Source organism: Scyliorhinus torazame, chromosome 4 (genome assembly GCF_047496885.1).
Source record: "Scyliorhinus torazame isolate Kashiwa2021f chromosome 4, sScyTor2.1, whole genome shotgun sequence".
NCBI classification, from domain to species: Eukaryota; Metazoa; Chordata; class Chondrichthyes; order Carcharhiniformes; family Scyliorhinidae; genus Scyliorhinus; species Scyliorhinus torazame.
Genome location: NC_092710.1, coordinates 210,238,885 through 210,261,491, shown reverse-complemented (window position 1 = coordinate 210,261,491; position 22,607 = coordinate 210,238,885).

Genomic DNA, 22,607 nt, shown 5'->3' with positions numbered 1-22,607 from the left:
AGATGGACCTGAACAAAAGATTGTAATCAACTTGGTTTAATGTTTTAAAACGTGCTATTATTAGAAACAAGAGTGCTTTTGTGAAACATTTCCATACACGTGCAATATCATTGGATAGGAGCAGTTTCAGAATATAAAACCCGTCACTGTTCAAAAATTACTTTTCGATCTTAAACCAAAGCTTCATCCTGAGCCATTTTTTAAGTTAAGTTAAACAGTATCAGGATGTATCTGGTAATTAGCAAATCCCCCACAGCATTATTCATTGTAAGAGGGTGGGTTCATATGGAGGTCAATTAAGACGTTGCAGACATTCTACCTCTGATGTTCTAGAAAGTTCCTCTCTCTTTTCTTTAAGTTTGATATCTGAAGCTTGATGGACATTTAAAATGTGATGGATAGAAAATGCATGAATTTGGTAAATTGTGATTCTGGTCAGTTCTTTTTGTTTCTTAACACTTAGTTTTGAAGGGTAACATAGATGTTTGGCTGTGTTTCTTGAAATCATAGAATGATAACAGCACATTTGGTCCACCATGCCTATGCCAGACATGTGTGAAAGCATTGAGACAGTCAAGGAATTGACATGATAGGTGCAATTTAACCATTACCTTGTGCTCGGTGCAGATCTGGGCATGCCGGTTAAATAGTGGGAAATGCCAAACCGCAAATCAGTTTGCTACCTAACTGGCCCACTCCTGATGGCGAGTTCCGGATCACGGCCAAATATGGCGAGCATATCATGAGTGAGTGTGGTGAGTGTGTTCTGGGCGCAAAGTGATTGTGTCCTCATTGTATTGTCTTCTGTATTTTGATACTGTCAACAAACTAAAATATTTGTACGTTATGTTTGCTGCTTCCTCCCGATGGTGGCCAAAAATGCCTGGAAGGTGCTGTTGCTGTTTCCTTCCTTTTCTGTAGCCAGAAAGAAGGGCAGTTTTTTCGAAGATACCTGGGCCCTAGAACAGCAGGCTCAGGGGAATGTATGAGTCAAGGAGGCAATCCGCTACTGCCCTGCTCCACCCTCCAATGGTCTGTGTAACATCACCCCAGGATGATGGGCCTGTGTTAGCACTGCCAGAGGGTCAAGGCAGGAGAATGATGACCTTGCTGTGAGGTTAGTTCTGGAGTTCCACAGTTTATGCCAAAGTCTGACTCCAGTCTTTCTTCTGACAGCGTGCTGACACCCAGGGTCTGCATCAAGGGTATTTGACCTTGGGCCACTATGCCCAGGGGGCAGGGGGCGGGTGGAGCCCAGAGGGCAATTGGGGGTGGGGGTGGAGCAGGCTCGCTGTGAAGATTAATGTGACAGAGGCTTCACATATCAGGTGTGACATGTTGCAATTGTGAACATTTGACATTTCCATTCCCCCTTGCTACAGATAATGACCGACACCCCTCCACCCCCACCCAGTGTCTACTCAGTGATCCTCAATCTTCTTGATCTTAAGTGGTCTACTGATACATGTACGTGTGTCCCCAGGATGCACATCAGATTTGGAGGCACCCTGCTGCTTTTCATGCCCTGTGGCCTTAGATGTTCCTGGCGGACGTCCTCCGGAGGGGCTGGAGCCGGAAGGTCCTGGTCGACTTACCCGGTGTCACTGGCCTCGCCGTGCCATCCTGTTCTGCCTGCTGCCCTTGAGATGCGCCAATGTCAGGAGGGGGATTCGGAAGAACTGGAGACTGCCATTGTCTCCTTGGTGGCAGGCCCTGGGTTGACCTCCAGTGCTTTTTCTTCCCTGATGGTGCCCGTAAGGCCCTGGACGACTCCATGGGATAGGGGGCATTTGGGATGAGCGCCAGAGGGCCTCCCCATTGTCTGCACCATGGTGAAAAAGCCCTAAGCGATGCTCCTCAGTGACTGGGCCACGATCTGCAGTGCCCTAGCAATATTCACCTGCATCAGCGACTGGGACATGATATTAAGGCCTTCAGCCATGGTCGTCACAGACTGAGCCATGCCTTGGCCACCACCACTCAAGATGCTGACCTAGTGCCCCAGGATTTCCTCTGCCGTTGCCACCCTAGCAGTGCTGGCCTCAATCCACGCATTGCCGGCACCATCTCCTGCACCAATAGCCTTTGGGACTCCTCCAATTGGTTATGCACTCCCGGGAATGTCGCTGACAGCCCCTCCTGAATCTCCCGGCTGTGTCCTAGCATCTGCATCAGCTCTGGGATAACCTTGTCCAGAGGCTCGGCATCTGACTGGGACACAGCTGAGTCCTGGGATCCAGCAGATCTCCAGCTGCTGACCACCGTGGATGTTCCTGCCTCCACCAGATGTGCATCAGCAACTGTGTGGTGTTCACCAGATTGTGCCCCAGAAGCCTGTCCACTAATGTTGTATTCTGAGTGTGTGTCTTTGCACTGGTGGAGGGTAGGGTTGATAGTTGGGAAGTGTCAATGGTGGTCTCCTTAGAGCTCTCCTCCGAAGTGTTCCATTGGGTGGCGTTGGGGGAATGACTCCGGATGGCCCGGCCCCATCAGATGGAGATCTTGCAAGAGAATCCTATATTCCAAATATGCAATGTTATGGTTTGTGCCTAGCTTCACTATGCCAGCCTATTGCATGTGAGGATACTGCTTTATACTTTTTCTTTTTTTAAATTTAGATTACCCAATTATTTTTTCCAAGTAAGGGGCAATTTAGTGTGGCCAATCCACCTACTCTGCACATTTTTGGATTGTGGGGGCGAAACCCATGCAGACACAGGGATAATGTACAAACTCCACATGGACAGTGACCCAGAGCCGGGATCGAACCTGGGACCTCAGTGCCGTGAGGCAGCTGTGCTAACCACTAGGCCACCGTGCTGCCCTTACTGCTTTATACTTAAAGGCCTGGCTAGTGTCCCTGTGCTAGCTGTCAGATGCTTCTCTGATCATGACAGCGCCATCGCCCATGTGGGCTGCATGGTAGCACAGTGGTTAGCATGGTTGCTTCACAGCTACAGGGTCCCAGATTTGATTCCAGGCTTAGGTCACTGTCTGTGCGGAGTCTGCACGTTCTCACTGTGTCTGTGTGGGTTTCCTCCGGGTGCTCCGATTTCCTCCCACAAGTCCCGAAAGACGTGTTTTTAGGTAATTTGGACATTCTGAAAAAAAAAAAGACAAATTTTAATTTTAATTAATTGACGCAATGTCAGTTAGAGGGGTGCTGTGCTCTGACTGTGAGATGTGGCAGGTCCGGGAGGCTTCCAGCGTCCCGGATGGCTTCATCTGCAGAAAGTGCACCCAACTGCAGCTCCTCACAGACCGCATGGTTCGGTTGGAGCAGCAATTGGATGCACTTAGGAGCATGCAGGTGGCGGAAAGCGTCATAGATCGCAGTTATGTAAGTGTGGTCACACCCAAGGTGCAGGCAGAGAAATGGGTGACCACCAGAAAGGGCAGGCAGTCAGTGCAGGAATCCCCTGTGGTTGTCCCCCTCTCGAACAGATATACCCCTTTGGATACTGTCGGGGGGGATAGCCTATCAGGGGAAAACAGCAGCAGCCAGAGCAGTGGCACCACGGCTGGCTCTGATGTTCAGAAGGGAGGGTCAAAGCGCAGAAGAGTAATAGTAATAGGGGACTCTATTGTCAGGGGCACAGATAGGCGCTTCTGTGGACGTGAAAGAGACTCCAGGATGGTATGTTGCCTCCCTGGTGCCAGGGTCCAGGATGTCTCCGAACGGGTAGAGGGAATCCTGAAGGGGGAGGGCAAACAGGCAGAGGTCGTTGTACATATTGGTACTAACGACATAGGCAGGAAGGGGCATGAGGTCCTGCAGCAGGAGTTCAGGGAGCTAGGCAGAAAGTTAAAAGACAGGACCTCGAGGGTTGTAATCTTGGGATTACTCCCTGTGCCACGTGCCAGTGAGGCTAGAAATAGGAAGATAGAGCAGACAAACACGTGGCTAAACAGCTGGTGTAGGAGGGAGGGTTTCTGTTATCTGGACCACTGGGAGCTCTTCCGGGGCAGGTGTGACCTGTATAAGATGGACGGGTTGCATCTAAACCGGAGAGGCATAAATATCCTGGCCGCGAGATTTGCTAGTGTCACACGGGAGGGTTTAAACTAGTATGGCAGGGGGGTGGGCACGGGAGCAAAAGGTCAGAAGGTGAGAGCATTGAGGGAGAACTAGGGAATAGGGACAGTGTGGCTCTGAGGCAGAGCAGACGGGGAGAAGTTGCTGAACACAGCGGGTCTGGTGGCCTGAAGTGCATATGTTTTAATGCAAGGAGCATTACGGGTAAGGCAGATGAACTTAGAGCTTGGATTACTACTTGGAACTATGATGTTGTTGCCATTACAGAGACCTGGTTGAGGGAAGGGCAGGATTGGCAGCTAAACGTTCCAGGATTTAGATGTTTCAGGCGGGATAGAGGGGGATGTAAAAGGGGAGGCGGAGTTGCGCTACTTGTTCAGGAGAGTATCACAGCTATACAGCGAGAGGACACCTCAGAGGGCAGTGAGGCTATATGGGTAGAGATCAGGAATAAGAAGGGTGCAGTCACAATGTTGGGGGTATACTACAGGCCTCCCAACAGCCAGCGGGAGATAGAGGAGCAGATAGGTAGACAGATTTTGGAAAAGAGTAAAAACAACAGGGTTGTGGTGATGGGAGACTTCAACTTCCCCAATATTGACTGGGACTCACTTAGTGCCAGGGGCTTAGACGGGGCAGAGTTTGTAAGGAGCATCCAGGAGGGCTTCTTAAAACAATATGTAAACAGTCCAACTAGGGAAGGGGCGGTACTGGACCTGGTATTGGGGAATGAGCCCGGCCAGGTGGTAGATGTTTCAGTAGGGGAGCATTTCGGTAACAGTGACCACAATTCAGTACGTTTTAAAGTACTGGTGGACAAGGATAAGAGTGGTCCGAGGATGAATGTGCTAAATTGGGGGAAGGCTAATTATAACAATATTAGGCGGGAACTGAAGAACATAGATTGGGGGCGGATGTTTGAGGGCAAATCAACATCTGACATGTGGGAGGCTTTCAAGTGTCAGTTGAAAGGAATACAGGACAGGCATGTTCCTGTGAGGAAGAAAGATAAATACGGCAATTTTCGGGAACCTTGGATGACGAGTGATATTGTAGGCCTCGTCAAAAAGAAAAAGGAGGCATTTGTCAGGGCTAAAAGGCTGGGAACAGACAAAGCCTGTGTGGCATATAAGGAAAGTAGGAAGGAACTTAAGCAAGGAGTCAGGAGGGCTAGAAGGGGTCACGAAAAGTCATTGGCAAATAGGGTTAAGGAAAATCCCAAGGCTTTTTACACTTACATAAAAAGCAAGAGGGTAGCCAGGGAAAGGGTTGGCCCACTGAAGGATAGGCAAGGGAATCTATGTGTGGAGCCAGAGGAAATGGGCGAGGTACTAAATGAATACTTTGCATCAGTATTCACCAAAGAGAAGGAATTGGTAGATGTTGAGTCTGGAGAAGGGGGTGTAGATAGCCTGGGTCACATTGTGATCCAAAAAGACGAGGTGTTGGGTGTCTTAAAAAATATTAAGGTAGATAAGTCCCCAGGGCCGGATGGGATCTACCCCAGAATACTGAAGGAGGCTGGAGAGGAAATTGCTGAGGCCTTGACAGAAATCTTTGGATCCTCACTGTCTTCAGGGGATGTCCCGGAGGACTGGAGAATAGCCAATGTTGTTCCTCTGTTTAAGAAGGGTGGCAGGGATAATCCCGGGAACTACAGGCTGGTGAGCCTTACTTCAGTGGTAGGGAAATTACTGGAGAGAATTCTTCGAGACAGGATCTACTCCCATTTGGAAGCAAATGGACGTATTAGTGAGAGGCAGCACGGTTTTGTGAAGGGGAGGTCGTGTCTCACTAACTTGATAGAGTTTTTCGAGGAGGTCACTAAGATGATTGATGCAGGTAGGGCAGTAGATGTTGTCTATATGGACTTCAGTAAGGCCTTTGACAAGGTCCCTCATGGTAGACTAGTACAAAAGGTGAAGTCACACGGGATCAGGGGTGAACTGGCAAGGTGGATACAGAACTGGCTAGGCCATAGAAGGCAGAGGGTAGCAATGGAGGGATGCTTTTCTAATTGGAGGGCTGTGACCAGTGGTGTTCCACAGGGATCAGTGCTGGCACCTTTGCTCTTTGTAGTATATATAAATGATTTGGAGGAAAATGTAACTGGTCTGATTAGTAAGTTTGCAGACGACACAAAGGTTGGTGGAATTGCGGATAGCGATGAGGACTGTCTGAGGATACAGCAGGATTTAGATTGTCTGGAGACTTGGGCGGAGAGATGGCAGATGGAGTTTAACCTGGACAAATGTGAGGTAATGCATTTTGGAAGGGCTAATGCAGGTAGGGAATATACAGTGAATGGTAGAACCCTCAAGAGTATTGAAAGTCAAAGAGATCTAGGAGTACAGGTCCACAGATCACTGAAAGGGGCTGCACAGGTGGAGAAGGTAGTCAAGAAGGCATACGGCATGCTTGCCTTCATTGGCCGGGGCATTGAGTATAAGAATTGGCAAGTCATGTTGCAGCTGTATAGAACCTTAGTTAGGCCACACTTGGAGTATAGTGTTCAATTCTGGTCGCCACACTACCAGAAGGATGTGGAGGCTTTAGAGAGGGTGCAGAAGAGATTTACCAGAATGTTGCCTGGTATGGAGGGCATAAGCTATGAGGAGCGATTGAATAAACTCGGTTTGTTCTCACTGGAACGAAGGAGGTTGAGGGGCGACCTGATAGAGGTATACAAAATTATGAGGGGCATAGACAGAGTGGATAGTCAGAGGCTTTTCCCCAGGGTAGAGGGGTCAATTACTAGGGGGCATAGGTTTAAGGTGAGAGGGGCAAAGTTTAGAGTAGATGTACGAGGCAAGTTTTTTACGCAGAGGGTAGTGGGTGCCTGGAACTCACTACCGGAGGAGGTAGTGGAGGCAGGGACGATAGGGACATTTAAGGGGCATCTTGACAAATATATGAATAGGATGGGAATAGAAGGATACGGACCCAGGAAGTGTAGAAGATTGTAGTTTAGTCGGGCAGTCTGGTCGGCACGGGCTTGGAGGGCCGAAGGGCCTGTTCCTGTGCTGTACATTTCTTTGTTCTTTGTACCCAAACAGGCGCTGGAATGTGGCAAACAGGGGCTTTTCACAGTAACTTTATTGCAGTGTTAATGTAAGCCAACTTGTGACAATAAAGATGATTAAATTATTAATATCTCAGGCTTCCTCTTTCATACATCAAGCTGCTAGAATGAAAATGTGGAGGCATGCAACGGGATAAGAGTGAAGCTCCAGTACATCTACTGTGCGTTCTTTAGTGCCAACAAAGTTACTAAGTAATCCTTAAATGCTGTGTGGAGACTGACTGGGCCGCGTCATACCTGGATGCCTTGGCAATGCTGGACATGAGCTTGTGAAGCTCCTGACAAAGGCAGCATTATGAGTGCTTCTCAGTGATTGGACAAAAGTCATGCTGAAGCTTGCTCTGTCCACACAAAGGTAACCTGACTCGCAAGTTCATATCCATGATATAGAGTGACAGATCACAGCGCTTGGATGAGTGAACTCATCCTGGACACTCCGTATCAGAATGAGGCTTGAACATAACTCTTGAATGGAAGATGGTCTTTGGAGAGATACTGCTGTCTGGAATTAAATCTGTCCTCATAGGGCAACGCGTTAACAAATGATTGATAATTGTCCTCCATGAGGTGCCTTGTAATGCTCCAGACATACAGCCATGAGCACAATGATATTTTCACTGCTGTTCTTGCCATATGAAGGCTGTCACAGGCATATTGGTGTGGTCAATGAAAGGACAGCGTCATGTCTATTTGCTTCAGTGAAAGTGCTGGTTGAGTTCTTATCCCATGACAGAATGTCCACATGTTCCATAGACTGATTCGCCTTCCAAATATGAGGCCTTTGTAACTCAAGATTGTGACTACTCATTCTGAGACTGATGTCCTTATTGATAACAAAGACAATGTTAATGTCTACCCAGCGTCAAAGGGACAGGTGAACTCGGCTCACATGAGCTATCTTTCTCATCACCCTGGAATCTTGTCATTAGAAGGGTCTCTTGGGCTGTGTCTTGCCCTTGCAATGACCTCTTGCTTTGGGGCACTTTCATTCTCACTCTCTTCAATGTCATTCCTTACACCGTCCTCATTGGAAGAGACATGGCAGCACGGTAGCACAAATGATTAGCACTGTGGCTTCACAGCGCCAGGGTCCCAGGTTCGATTCCCTGCTGGGTCACTGTCTGTGCGGAGTCTGCACGTTCTCCTCGTGTCTGCTTGGGTTTCCTCCGGGTGCTCCGGTTTCCTCCCACAGTCGAAAGATATGCAGGTTAGGTGGATTGGCCATGATAAATTGCCCTTAGTGACCAAAAAAAGTTAGGAGGGGTTATTAGGTTACGGGGATAGGGTGGAAGTGAGGGCTTAAGTGGGTCAGTGCAGACTCGATGGGCTGAATGGCCTCCTTCTGCACTGTATGTTCTATGTATCTACATGCAGCTCCTACTTTCCTACATGTGGCAACTCATCCCCCTTTGGAGCACCAGATCATGTAGGGTGCAGTAAAAGACGACACTCTCTATGGAGTGCCTAACCTGTCAAGACATCTGAAAAACCTCATCAATGTGCCAGTGGCTTCCTCAATCAAGGAGTGTGTTGCCAAATGAACCACATTGAACTTCAGCTGAATGGGCGACATGAACCTTGGGCTGGATTCTTCATCTCTAAGGCTAGGTGTCGGCGTGAACGGGGAATCTGTGGGGGGTTCACGACAGGAAAATCGATGCAAACCCCTCATCGATTCTAGTACCGGTAAAGGGCTAGCACCGGCACCACGTGAAACTCCTGCGGATTGCACCGAAAATGGCCGGAGAATGGCTGGGTCCCGGGCCGCGTATGCGCAGGGTTGACGACCGGTCGCGAACTCTAACCCGCCAACCGCGACCCCACAGCCCACCCCTTGGCCACCCCTCACAGTCCCCCCAGCCCTAGCAGAAGCCCCCCCCGGCGAACTCCTGGTCGAGTGTGGTGGCACTGGACACTGTCTGCAGCCGGCACGCTGGGTTCCTGACCGCTGGGACCACACGTGGCCCGCGCTGTCGGGAACTCAGTCCATCGGGATGGAGCATCATGGGTGGGCTAGCCGATGATGCGGTAACGCCGTTGAAACGGCGCGCAGATTGCATCATGATGAAGGGTGCGGAGCATGGCGGACTGGCATCAAACCGGCACCAATCCCGATTCCTGCATCGGAACCCATTCTCTGCCCGATCGCCGATCACGATATCGGTGTCGGGCTTCGGAGAATCCAGCCCCATGTCCTTTGTGGGTAAACTTTATCATTGTTGAGTCAACCCTGAATGTGCTGAGAGCCAGCAAAGGTCTGTGGTACCTGCAAGTGACTCAAAATTTAAAAGACATGCGAGCTCGCAAGGTAGCTTGCACAAACCTGCATAATCAGTTTTCAGTGATCGCAGTTCAGCTACCACGTTAAGCGAGTGGAAGCTTTTTCTGTTGATATGTCTGAGTGGCTACTGCCAGGGAGCTCTTATTCAGTTGATGGCACCCTGCACCTGGGGTGTTGCTCTCTTTGGTTGTCTCTGAATATGGCGGTCAATATGCTTGCCTTCCTTAATTCTAATTACGTTAGCTCTAGAGTCGCCAGGTATCTTTCGATACCGCCACAAGGTTCAAACCGAATACTGATCAAAGACTCGATACACCAGTTAGTTAGTTCAAAGTCAATGCTTATTTATTTACACACACAATTAAATATACTCATGCACGAAACTCTACAGACTAAACTATCACTACTGCTAAAGCCTATACTTAGCTTTGGGCGCCCACTCAGTCAGAGGAACAACGTTGCTCGGTTCTGAGGCTGCTGGGGTCGAACTGGTATGGGGAACAGCTAAGGTCGTCTGTCTGGTAGCGTGCATTGACCTTGGACTCACTTGCTTCTAGTGCAGCTGGTGGACAGGTCTCTCCTCGGTGAGAGCCGGGTCCAAGAGAACGATTCTCTCTTGGGGGTTCCTTCTTATACTCAATGGGGCTTCGCGTTCTTTTGGGTGGGCCTTGAACTTGGCCCCAATCAATTGGGCCGTTTCTTGATCATTCATATTGATCCCGTCCAATAAAAGGTGTGGGTGCCCTGATGGCTGGGCGTGTCCTAGGTGGCCGTTGGCCTGCTTTGTTTCGGTCTCCTCTGGCGCCGGGGTGTCTGCCTTAGTATCGGTTACTCGAATGTTACTCTTTTGTTTCCGGAGATGGGCCATTAGTATGCTAATGGGCCTACAGTTTTGGTCTTGTCTGGGAGCTGCAGCTCCACTATGCAGACAAACCCTGAACCTGCTTGTTTTCTCAGTATTGTCCATTTTCCCTGCAATCTTTGCAAAGTGTCCATTTTTTAATCGGGAAGTGGCCATCCCAGATAGCTACAGGGGAAAGGCAGAGAATACTGCAACTCCCAAAGCTCTGGCAGCCTGGCTAGTTTAGATCCAGGGAAAGCTGGACATAATTGTGTGCCTTATTGAAAAGGGCATCGGTGACCTTCCTTCTGCATTTAAGAGTGGAGGATTGTCATATTCCGCAGAGGTTCCCAGTGGAACCCAGGAACAAGCCACTTGCAAAGAATGTTAAGTATAGTGGTAACCCTCAGAGCCACTGGCAATGGATGGCGTCCCCAGTCCTTGCAGCAACAAATCCCCCTGAGAAATGTGACTGACAGATGGAAGCTACCACATTCCTTTACAAGCAAAGGCATCTGCTGCACATTCTCTCGCTCATCTCCAAGTCTGAGAGGTACACTTTGGGTTATGACAAATACCTCTGTGGAATTGGTCTCTCCACCTCGGGCTTTTGGTCTTCATGGTGCCCTACTTTCATGGGACCCATATTCCTCAGAGTGAGGGTCTGCCTAATGCCCTGTTTGATGGTGACAGGCCCTTCTGTTCCTCCTCAGTTACATCAATGGCAAGAAAAAGGTAACATTGCCCACTGCCTCCACTCTGCACTGTTCCTTGTGTCTGTGGAAAAATAGATGAGCGATATGATTGCACCTTTCCCTGCAATGATCACCTTCCATTGCCAAGCTAAGGCGTTGTTGTGAAGCTCTTGGGCTGTCCATATTCTAGGCATTCCATTGCCAGATCCTCCATTGTAGCTGAAACACATCCTGAAGGATCACAGGTAGCTGAATACACCTCACCCTCACACCACACCATAAATGCCCACGCATTCACAAACAGGATTGGATCAGGATGAGTACGGTACGGCTAGGTGTTATCAAACATAAGGGCACTCGGGTTCCTTTCTTTGGAGTTGACGAGAGGCCGTCTTTGCTCTCATTTAATGTCTGCAATTGTTGATCAATGTTATCCATGAATCTCCCAATTTTTAGTCTATTCACTCTTGGGCTGTGGCCATCACTGGCTAGGCCACATTTATTTCCCATCCCTACTTCCCCTTGGGAAGGTGGTGCTGAGCTGCCTTCTTGAACTGCTGCAGTCCATGTGGTGTAGGTACACCCACAGTGGGCTGGTTTTGCACAGGGCTAAAGAGCTGGCTTTTAAAGCAGACCAAGGCAGGCCAGCAGCACGGTTCAATTCCCGTACCAGCCTCCCTGAACAGGCGCCGGAATGCGGCGACGAGGGGCTTTTCACAGTAACTTCATTTGAAGCCTACTTGTGACAGTAAGCGATTTTCATTTCATTTCCAAACTTCTGACCTGCTCTTGTAGCCACAGTGTTTGTATGGTGTATCCAATTCAAATTCTGGTCAATGGCAACTCCCAGGATGTTGACAGTGGGGAATTCAGTGATAGTAATGCAATTGAATGTCAAGGAGCGATGGCTGGAGTAGTCAAGCATCTGAATTCCACCCCTTTTGAATGATAATCACTGACATAATCCTTTTGAAATTATTCCAGGGAATTAGAAATACAGGAACTTCCTATTGTTCTCTCTCGACAAACTATGATTTCTAAACATTTCTCTGGATGAAGACCAGTGTGAAATGAACAAACATATTCAAAACATTTGGAACAACAGGAAACGTCATACATTTTTGACCAATTGACATTCGTTAGAGAGGCACTTTGCCAGCAAACATCTTGAGGCGCTGAAGCTTTGATGGAATGTGAAGATGGGAGTAGAGGGAGTGGGTCTGCAATTTCCTGCTTCCAGCTGACATGCCAGTGCCACCATGGTCCTGCCTCCGGCTCTTTTCACTGAGGCTGGGTGGGCTGCTGACAGCTACCAGCTCCGCAGCATCGGATAATCAATTAGGCCAATTAAATTGCTCATTGAGGACACTTTTCACACTCCTGGAATTTCCTCATTCTATGTGGAGTATTCGCACATCAAAGTAGCATTAACTGCTTTTGCTGATATTGGTGATGTGGTGGCGACAGATTCAACCATGGCCTTCGGGAAAGAGAAAGAGCTGGCAGGAGTGCAGGGAAAAGGTCGGTAAGTGTGACTGGCTGAGCTGCCTTACAGGTAGCTGGCATGAACACAACAGGCTGACTGACTTTCTTCTGTGTTATAGCCATTCTACAAGTCTATGATATTATTATGATATACATTAAATGAATCTGTAGTCTCAGCAGAAAATTTGAACCAGTCATAGAAACATATCAGATTTACATTAATATTCCAATAGCTGAACGACACTCTCATTTCAGTAATTGGCAATGCAAAACCTCACAAGCGACAACATAAAAGCGGCTTCAACCCCTGACCAAATATGATGCACCAAATTATGATCAAATAACCTCAAGGTAAATTTGAATGCTGTTTTAGCCTTGTTGCTAACAGAGCCTCATTGATTCAATTATTTCAATAAATTCCCAATAATAATTTTGGGCTGAATTTTACTTGCCCCTGGCAAGCATGTTTCCCTTGGGAGGAGGGGGGGTGGGGGCACGTAAAATCCCACCACCTTTCTGCCTACCCCCTTGCTCACCATCAGGATATGAGGGGTGGCTGGGTACATGCTCCCTCAATTAAACCCACTCCCCACCCCCGCCCAGCGCCTCTACCTTTCTCCCTAATGTTCTGAAACATGCTAGGCACCCATGGGGTCTGAGGCCTTGGGCTCCTCCCTTCAGCTGCAGTCCCAGAAGCTACCACTGAGGCCTTCCTAGCCCTGCCAGGACCGATGGAGCGGTCGGCCAATCCGATAGACCAGCAACTCAAGAGGGCGGGATTTCCACCACAATGAGAGGCAGAAGTCCCACTTGACTCTTGTTAATGAGCCCCACAGTCCTTTATTGCTGAGGGTCTGGTCAGTGTGGAGCTGGTCAGCTTCATACCAACATGGATTCCAGAGGGAGCGGGCCATCTGTCCTTCCCCCAGCACCCCACCGCTCCATAATGTGACCCATTGTATCTCTTTTCTTTCACATTCTGCTAATAATATCCCATATTTCCTGTTGAAATGTGCGCAAGCTTATATTTACAGACATTATAATACTTCTGATATTCCTTTGTGTAACCTTGAATTAATCTAATTTTCTTTCAATTATATATCTTTCCCTTTAAATGATAATCTAGCCTCATAATCTGGCATATTTCCCAAAATGTAATGATGCTTTTGGAAGTATCCTTCCCTGCATTGTTTACGAAGAATGTGGATAAGAGGGACGTTGGTTCAGTTCCCCCATCATTTCCCCCAACGGAGCTTTTTTGAAGCCAACATTTTATTCCTCCCTGGCCTTCCCGAATGAAGCGGAAGTTAGAGCCTTCTGCAAAATCTGAGAAAAGCTCACATAATTTAGTTGGTTTCTTGAAGAATTATAGTTGATTATGAAGCATGACCTATTGCTAAAAACACTCTGAACATTTATTATGGACTTTCCACCCTCAGCATCAAAGGAAGAGCAATTAAAATGAAAATAGCTTATCAATAATTGTTTCTAGTCACATAATATATTTAATTCTGTATGATTATGTGTTCCTGTTTCAGGCCTTGTTATTGGAAGGGCACAGTTGGGGATCTTGCATTACTTGATTTTAGATCTAAACAGAATAAATAACCATAATTTGAGATTGAAGCAAAGATATTTTTTTGGCTATCAGGAGATTTGATATGAAACATATGGAAGCACTGAAACTAGTCTGGTAATGTTTCCTTTATTACTTTTTCGAGTCTTGGGACACAATTTTCTCCAATACAAGGGGAAATTTCCCTCCAGTCCATTTTCAAAGCAAAGTGCTGAACATTAGAGATCAAATGCACCTCTCATTGTTGCTAACCTTATCAAGATTTGCTGCTGAGGCTACAGAATAATTACATGAATATCATAATGGCTATAGTACAGAAGGAGGCGGTAATATCTTGGAAGGAGTTGTGACCACCAAGCAGAGTAACTAAAGAGCTATTTATTAACAGAATAACAATGTGCAGAAAATGATAATGATGCTGCTGATGACTTCAACTTCAGTTTCAAGACTGACTAGGAAACCACGCACTCAGCCCAGGATTCGCGCGCTCCAACCTGATTGGTCAAACGGGTCGCATGACCCTTCGAGAACCCGCCCCCTTAATGGGGCATGCTATCACAGAGGCCATTCAGTCCGTCATGTCCATGCTGGCTCTCTGCAAAAGTAACTCAGCCAGTCCTACTGCCTGCCTTCTCCTCAAAGTCCTGCAAATGTTTTAAATTTTGAAAGCTCCAATTGAATCATATTCTAGCTCATTCTCAAAGTAGTGCATTTGCGCTCTTAACCACTTGCTGCATACATTTCTTTTTCCTTGTGTTGCCTCTTACTCTTTTTCGAATCACCTTAGATCGGTGTCCTTCAGTTCTTAGTTCTTCTGCCAAAGAAAGCAGTTTCCCCTTATCTGCTCCTTCCATACCCCACATGATTTTCAACACTTCTCTTTGAGGAGGACAGCCGCAGTTTTCCTCATCCATCCACATAACTGAAATCTCTCATCCCGTGAACCACACTCATAAATCTCTTCTTCGCCCTCACCAGAACCTTCACACCATCCCTAAAGTCTGGTACACAGAATTTTTAAAAATTCATTTATGGGATGTGGGCATCGCTGGCTAGGCCATCATTTATTGCCCGTCCCTAACTGCCCTCGAGAAGGATACAATACTCAGGTTGAAGCTAGATCATATATGAAGGTTTACCATAATCTCGCTGGTTTTGGGGCGGGATTCTCTGGTATCTGGCAGGTGGGCTGTACCGGCGCCAAAGAGTGGCGTGAACCACTCCTGCGTCGGACCGCCCGGAAGGTGCAGAATCCTCCACATCTTCAGGGGCTAGGTCGGCTCTGGAGTGGTTGGCGCCACGCCAACCGGCGCCGAAGGGCCTCCGCCGGCCGACGCGAGTTGGTGCATGCGCAGGAGCGCCAGCGTATTCCCAGAACCGCTGGCGTGATCCCTGTGCTTGCGCAGGGGGTTTCTTCTCTGCGCCGGCCATGGCGGAGCTTTACAGCAGTCGGCGCGGAGGGAAAGAGTGTTCGCACGGCACAGGCCTGCCTGCAGATCGGTGGGCCCCGATCGCAGGCCAGGCCACTGTGGGGGCCGCCCTAGGGGCAGATCCCCGCCCCCCCCCCGAGGACTCCGTAGGCCGCCCGCAGAGCCAGGTCCCGCCGCTAAGAACCTTATGTAATTTGCGCCGGCAGGACTGGCCAAAAACGGGCGGCTGCTCGGCCCATCGCGGAGCAGAGAATCGCCAGGGCGACGGCGCTGCCAATGGTCCTCGACCGGCACGGCGCAATTCCCGCCCCTGCCAAAAAAAAACGGCGCCGGAGAATTATGCAGCTGGCGTCAGGGGGCGGGGCGGGATTCATGCCGCCCCAGGGCGATTCTCCGGCCCAGCGGGGGGTCGGAGAATCCCGGCCTACACCCCTATTTAGGAAATCCATAATTCTTCATGTTTTATGGACCACTTTCTCAACCTGCCCTCTCACCTACTGTGATTTGTGTACAAATGGCCCCAGGTCACTCTGCTCCTGTGCCTCCTTTATCGTTGCAAACTTTATTTAATTTTGCCTCTCCTCATTTTCCAGAGCAAAATTTATCACTTTGCACTTCTCTGCATTAAATTTCACCTACCAAGTTTCTGCGCATTCCACCAGTCTGCCTCTGGCCTCTTAATAATAATCTTTATTGTCAAAAGTAGGCTTACATTAACACTGCAATGAAGTTCCGCTGAAAAGCCCCTACATTAACACTCCGGCGCCTGCTCGGGTACACTAAGGGAGAATTCAGAATGTCCAATTCACCTAACAAGCACGTCTTTCGGGACTTGTGGGAGGAAACTGGAGCACCCTGAGGAAACCCACGCAGACACGGGGAGAATGTGCAGACTCCGCACAGATAGTGACCCAAGCTGGGAATCGAACCTGGGACCCTGGTGCTGTGAAGCAACAGTGCTAACCATTGTGCTATCGTGCTGTCAGTCTTGAAATCTATTACTATTTCCTCACAGTTTACAATACTTCCAAGATGTATCTTACCTACAAATTTTGAAAATTAATTGTTCGAAACCAGGACTAGGTCATTCTTATACATCAAAAAACTCAGTGGTCCTATTACCAACCCTGGGAAACCACAATATGCCTTCCTCCAGTCTGAAAAACAACCATTCATTGCTAGTCTCTGTTTCCTGTCACATCAATAACTTTGTATCAATGCTGCCACTGTCCCATCTCTTTTACTTCATGGGCTTCAATTCTGCTCAGATGACTGCTATGTGACATTTTATCAAATGTTTTTTGGAAGCTCATGTACACCACATCAACTGTATTACCTGTATAAGCCTTCACCGGTACCTCAACAAAAAAACTCAACCGAATTTGTTAACCCGATTATCGTTCCTAAAGGTGTCCTATCACTAAGGTTAAACTAACTGACTTGTAGTTGCTGGGTTTATCCTGACACCATGGGCGAGATTCTCCGACCCCCCCGCCCGGTCGGAGAATCGCCGGGGGCTGGCGTGAATCCCGCCCCCGCCAGTTGCCGAATTCTCCGGCACCGGATATTCGGCGGGGGCGGGAATCGCGCCGCGCCGGTTGGCGGGGTCCCCCCCCCCTGCGATTCTCCAGCCCGGATGGGCCGAAGTACCGCTGCTAGAATGCCTGCCCCGCCGGCGTAGATTAAACCACCTACCTTACCGGCGGGACAAGGCGGCGCGGGCGGGCTCCGGGGTCCCGGGGGGGGGGCGCGGGGTGATCTGGCCCCGGGGGGTGCCCCCACGGTGGTCTGGCCCGCGATCGGGGCCCACCGATCCGTGGGAGGGCCTGTGCCGTGGGGGCACTCTTTTCCTTCCGCCTTCGCCACGGTCTCCACCGTGGCAGAGGCGGAAGAGACTCCCTCCACAGCGCATGCGCGGGGATGCCGTGAGCGGCCGCTGACGCTCCCGCGCGTGCGCCGTCTGGAGATGTCATTTCCGCGCCAGCTGGCGGGGCACCAAAGGCCTTTTCCGCCTGCTGGCGGGGCGGAAATTAGACCGGCGCGGGCCTAGCCCCTTAAGGTTGGGGCTCAGCCCCCCAAGATGCGGAGGATTACGCACTTTGGGGCGGCGCGATGCCCGACTGATTTGCGCCGTTTTGGGTGCCGGTCGGCGGACATCGTGCCGATACCGGAGAATTTCGCCCCATTTTTTTGAACATTTACAATTCTCCAGTCCTCTGGCCCGACCCTTTATCGAAGGAAGATTGGAAGATTATGGCCAGTGCCTCTGCAATTTCCATCTTTACATCCATTAGTATCCTTGGATGTATTTAATTTATTTACTTTAACAACAGCCAGCCTATCCAATACCTCCTCTTTAGCAATTTTTAACCTTCCTCCTCTTTCAGCACAACTTTGCCAGCATCCTCTTCCTTGGTAAAGACAGATGCAGTGTACTTATTTAGTGCCTCAGTCTTGCTCTTGCCTCCATTCTTATTTTCTTTTTGGTCCTATCAGTCCATGCCTTCTTTTACTATTACAATTTATCCCTATATAATCCCTTTTTTGGTGGTTGGTAGTCTCTTTTTATACTCTCTTTGCTGCTCTTATTTTTTTCACTTTCCCATTGATCTTTCAATAGTTATCTTGGTTCACACATTATTATCAACCTGATGTCAGTCATCCATACCTTTTTTCTGCTTCATCTTACTCTCTACCGCATTCGTCATCCAGGGAAGCCTGGCTTTGTCCTACCTGTTCCCCTAATGCAAATGTTCTTCAACTGTACCCAAAATATCTCCTCTGAAAAGGCCCATTATTACAGTTCTGCCTGTCATTCTTTTATTCCAATTGACCTCGGCCAGATCCATTCTCTATTGAAAGTGGCCTTCACCCAATTATATTTGCTAATTTTATTAAGCCATTTGTGATTTAACAACAATTTTGAATGCAAAAATAACACAGTAAATCATCACCCCCCAACCAACACCCAAACCCAGCCGACATGGCTTACACAAACAGTTCCCCAGTCCTTCCTCCTCCACTCGTTGATCTTGCCTAAACTAAACTACCTCCCCCTACCCCCCTCATTCCCTAACCCCCCTTCCTCATTGTATCTGCCAACAGTTTCATTTTCCCCGAAGATGTCGATAAACGGCTGCCACCTCCAGACGAACGCCACCGTCAATCCTCACGGCGAACTTGATTTACTCAAGCCTGAGAAACCCTGCCAAGCCACTAACCCACACCCCTGATTTTGGGGGCTCCGAATCCCTGCACACCAAAAAGATCTGTCTCTGAAACATATGCCTCTCTCGCCTCCTGGACTCCCATTGGAGTCCATACCGACACTCCCTGCACTCCCATATGCTACCACCATTGACCCATACCCTCAGAGCTGCCACCACCACTGGGCTTGTGGAGTACTGAGCTGGCGAGAATGGCAGAGCTGCCGTTACCAGTGCCCCCAAGCTTGTGCCCTTACATGATGTCGCCTCCACCCGCTTCCACACCAACCCCACCCCCACGACCCACTTCCTGATCATAGCTATGTTTGCCGCCCAATAATAGTTCTTAAAATTCGGGAGGGCCACCCCCCCCCACCTCCCCCCCACTCCCCCCACCGGCTCTGCTCTAACAGCACATTCATTACTCGTGGGGTTTTGCCCGCCCATACAAACCCAGAGATCACCGCATTGACCCTCTTAAAAAATGTCTTTGGGATAAAAATCGGGAGATACAGAAATATGAATATAAATCTCGGGAGAACCATTATCTTTACGGTCTGTACCATCCTCGCCAGTGACGACAGGAGCATATCTCACCTCCGAAAATCCTCCGTCATCTGCTCCACCAACCGGGCCAAATTTTATTTATGTAGCTGCTCTCATCCCCGTGCCACCTGAATTCCCAAGTATCGGAAACTCCCTCCCACCACTTTGAACGGCATCTCCCCCAATCTCCTCTCCTGCCCCCTCGCCTGGATCACAAAGACCTCTCTCTTACCCATATTCAATTTATACCCCGAAAACCAGCCAAATTCTCCTAGGATCCGCATAATCTCTCCAATCCCCCCCAAACAGGTCAGAAATATAACATCAGGAGGTCGTCTGCAGATAACAAGACCCTGTGCTCCACCCCCCCCCCCCCCCCCCCACAAACTAGCCCATGCCAGTCCTTTGACGCTCTCAGGACCACCCCCAACGGCTCTATCGCCAAGGCAAACAACAGCGGGAAGAGCGGACATCCCTGCCTCGTCCCCTGGTGCAGCCTGAAATATTCTGAGCTCACTCGGTGCCTCGTACAGCAACCGGACCCAGTGTACAAAACCCTGACCAAACCCGAACCGCCTAGGACTTCCCACAGATACTCCCAATCCACCCATTCTAAGGCCTTCTCCGCATCCATAGCGACCACAACCTCCACCTCCCTACCCTTGGAGGGCATCATGAACACATTCAGGAGCCTTCTGACGTGGGCCGTTAACTGCCTCCCTTTCACAAACCCCGTCTGGTCCTCCCCTATCACCCTCGGAACACAATCCTCTATTCTCGCGGCCAAAATCTTGGCCAGAAATTTGGCGTCTACATTCAAAAGGGAGATTGCTCTGTACGACCCGCATTGTTCCGGGTCCTTCTCCCACTTCAAAATCAGGAAAATCGCTGGGAAAGAACACCTCGCTCGCTAGTCTCATTGAACGCCCTCACCAGCAAGGACCCCAGCACCCCGGAAACGTTCTTGTAGAATTTCAGTGAGTACCCATCCGGCCCCGGGGCCTTGCCCGACTGCATAGCGTCCAAACCCTCCACTACTTCATAAAACCCAATCGGCGCTCCACCAGCTCTTTCTCCACCCTCGGAAACTCCAATCCTTCCAATATCCACCTCATCCCCTCCACCCCAGCTGGGGGTTCAGACTCATACAGCCTACTACAAAATTCCCTGAACACTCTGTTCACCCCCGCTGGATCCAAGATCGTGTTTCCCCCCTCTATCCTTCACTCTCCCTATCTCCCATTTCCTAAGCTGCTGTGCTGGCATCCTGCTAGCCTTCTCCCTATATTCATACACCACCCATCTCACTTTTCTCAACTGCCCCACTGCCTTCCCTGTAGGTAGCAGCCCAAACTCCATCTGCAGCTTCTGCCGTTCCTTCAACAGCCCCGCCTCCGGGGCCTCTGAGTACTGCCTGTCTACCTGAAGAATCTCCCTCACCAGCCTGTCCATTTCTGCCCGCTCCACCTGCTCCCTGTGCGCCCGTATCAAATAAACTCCCCCCTAATTACTGCCTTCAATACCTCCCATATAGTTGCTGCCAAGATAGATTTTCATAGAATTTACAGTACAGAAGGAGGCCATTCGGCCCATCGAGTCTGCACCGGCTCTTGGAAAGAGCACCCTACCCAAGATCAACACCTCCACCCTATTCCCATAACCCAGTAACCCCACTCAACACTAAGGGCAATTTATCATGACCAATCCACCTAACCTGCACATCTTTGGACTGTGGGAGGAAACCGGAGCACCCGGAGGAAACCCACGCACACACAGGGAGGATGTGCAGACTCCGCACAGACAGTGACCCAAGTCAGAATCGAACCTGGGACCTTGGAGCTGTGAAGCAATTGTGCTATCCGCAATGCTACCGTGCTGCCCTCGTGTGTCGTTTATCTCCACATGTTCTCGATGGCCACCCTCACCCGCGCACACACTTCCTCCTCCGCTAACAGTCCTACATCTAATCTCCAGTGCGGGCGCTGACCCCACTCCTTGCTCACCCGTAAATCCACCCAGTGGGGGACATGTCCGACACTACAATTGCTGAGTATTCGGCGCCTATCACCCGCGCCAGGAAAGCCCTATCAAAAACAAAAAATACCATCCGGGAGTACACTTTGTGTACATGGGAGAAAAAAGAAAACTCCTTCGATCTCGGCCGCCCAAACCTCCACTGATCTACCCCTCCCATCTGTGCCATAATCCCCCTTTAGTTCCTTTGCAGCAGTTGACACCCTCCCTATCCTCTAAACCGACCGATCCAGTCTTGGATTTATAACCGTATTAAAGTCCCCCCCCCGTGATCAGCCGATGTGATTCCAGATCAGGAATCTTCCCAACACCCGCCTCATGAACTCTACATCATCCCAGTTCGGTGCATAAATGTTCACCAGAACTACCGGCATCCCCTCCAGCTTCCCAAGCACCATAATAATGTACCTATCCCCCCCACTGAGTCCACCAGTATGCTTCCCACTTCAAATGACACCCGCTTATTAATCAAAATCGCTACCCCGCTAGTTTCAGATCTAGCCCCGAATGAAATACCTGCACAAACCAACCCTTAGAACATAGAACATAGAATATACAGTGCAGAAGGAGGCCATTCAGCCCATAGAATCTGCACCGACCCACTCAAGCCCTCACTTCCACCCTATCCCCGCAACCCAATAACCTCATCTAACCTTTTTGGTCACCAAGGGCAATTTATCATGGTCAATCTACCTAGCCTGCACGTCTTTGGACTGTGGGAGGAAACCGGAGCACCCGGAGGAAACCCACGCAGACACGGGGAGAACGTGCAGACTCCGCACAGACAGTGACCCAGCGGGGAATCGAACCTGGGACCCTGGCGCTGTAAAGCCACAGTGTTATCCACTTGTGCTACCATGCTGCCCATCCTCAGCTTAGTCTGATCTGCCACCCTCAGGTGTGTCTTTTGCAGCATTGCCACGTCCGCCTTTAAGCTCTTCAGATGCGCGAACCCGTGAGCTCTCTTGTCTGGCCCATTCAGCCCTCTCACATTCCATGTGATCAGCCTGGCCAAGCCCCCCCCCCCCCCCGCCCCCGATCAACCATAACCCTTCCTAGGCCAGCCTCCAGCAACATCTCAAACATGCTACATATGCACCAGCGTCCGCTCGCTCACTGCCTTCCGGCAGGCCGACAATCCTCAGATTCTGTCTGTGCGATCTGTTCTCCAGATCCTCCACTTTGTCCTACAGCCTCTTCTGATGGTCCCTCATCAACCCCACCTCCGCCGCCATCACGGCTAGCTGCTCCACGTGTTTGCCCATCATCTCCTCCACCTTCTGGACCCCCTGGCCCTTGGCTTCCAACCTCTGTTCCATCCGGTCAATCCCCACCTTTATCGGATCCACCACCCTGGCCAGGTTCTCCAGATATTCCTTTCTCTGCTGAGCGAAG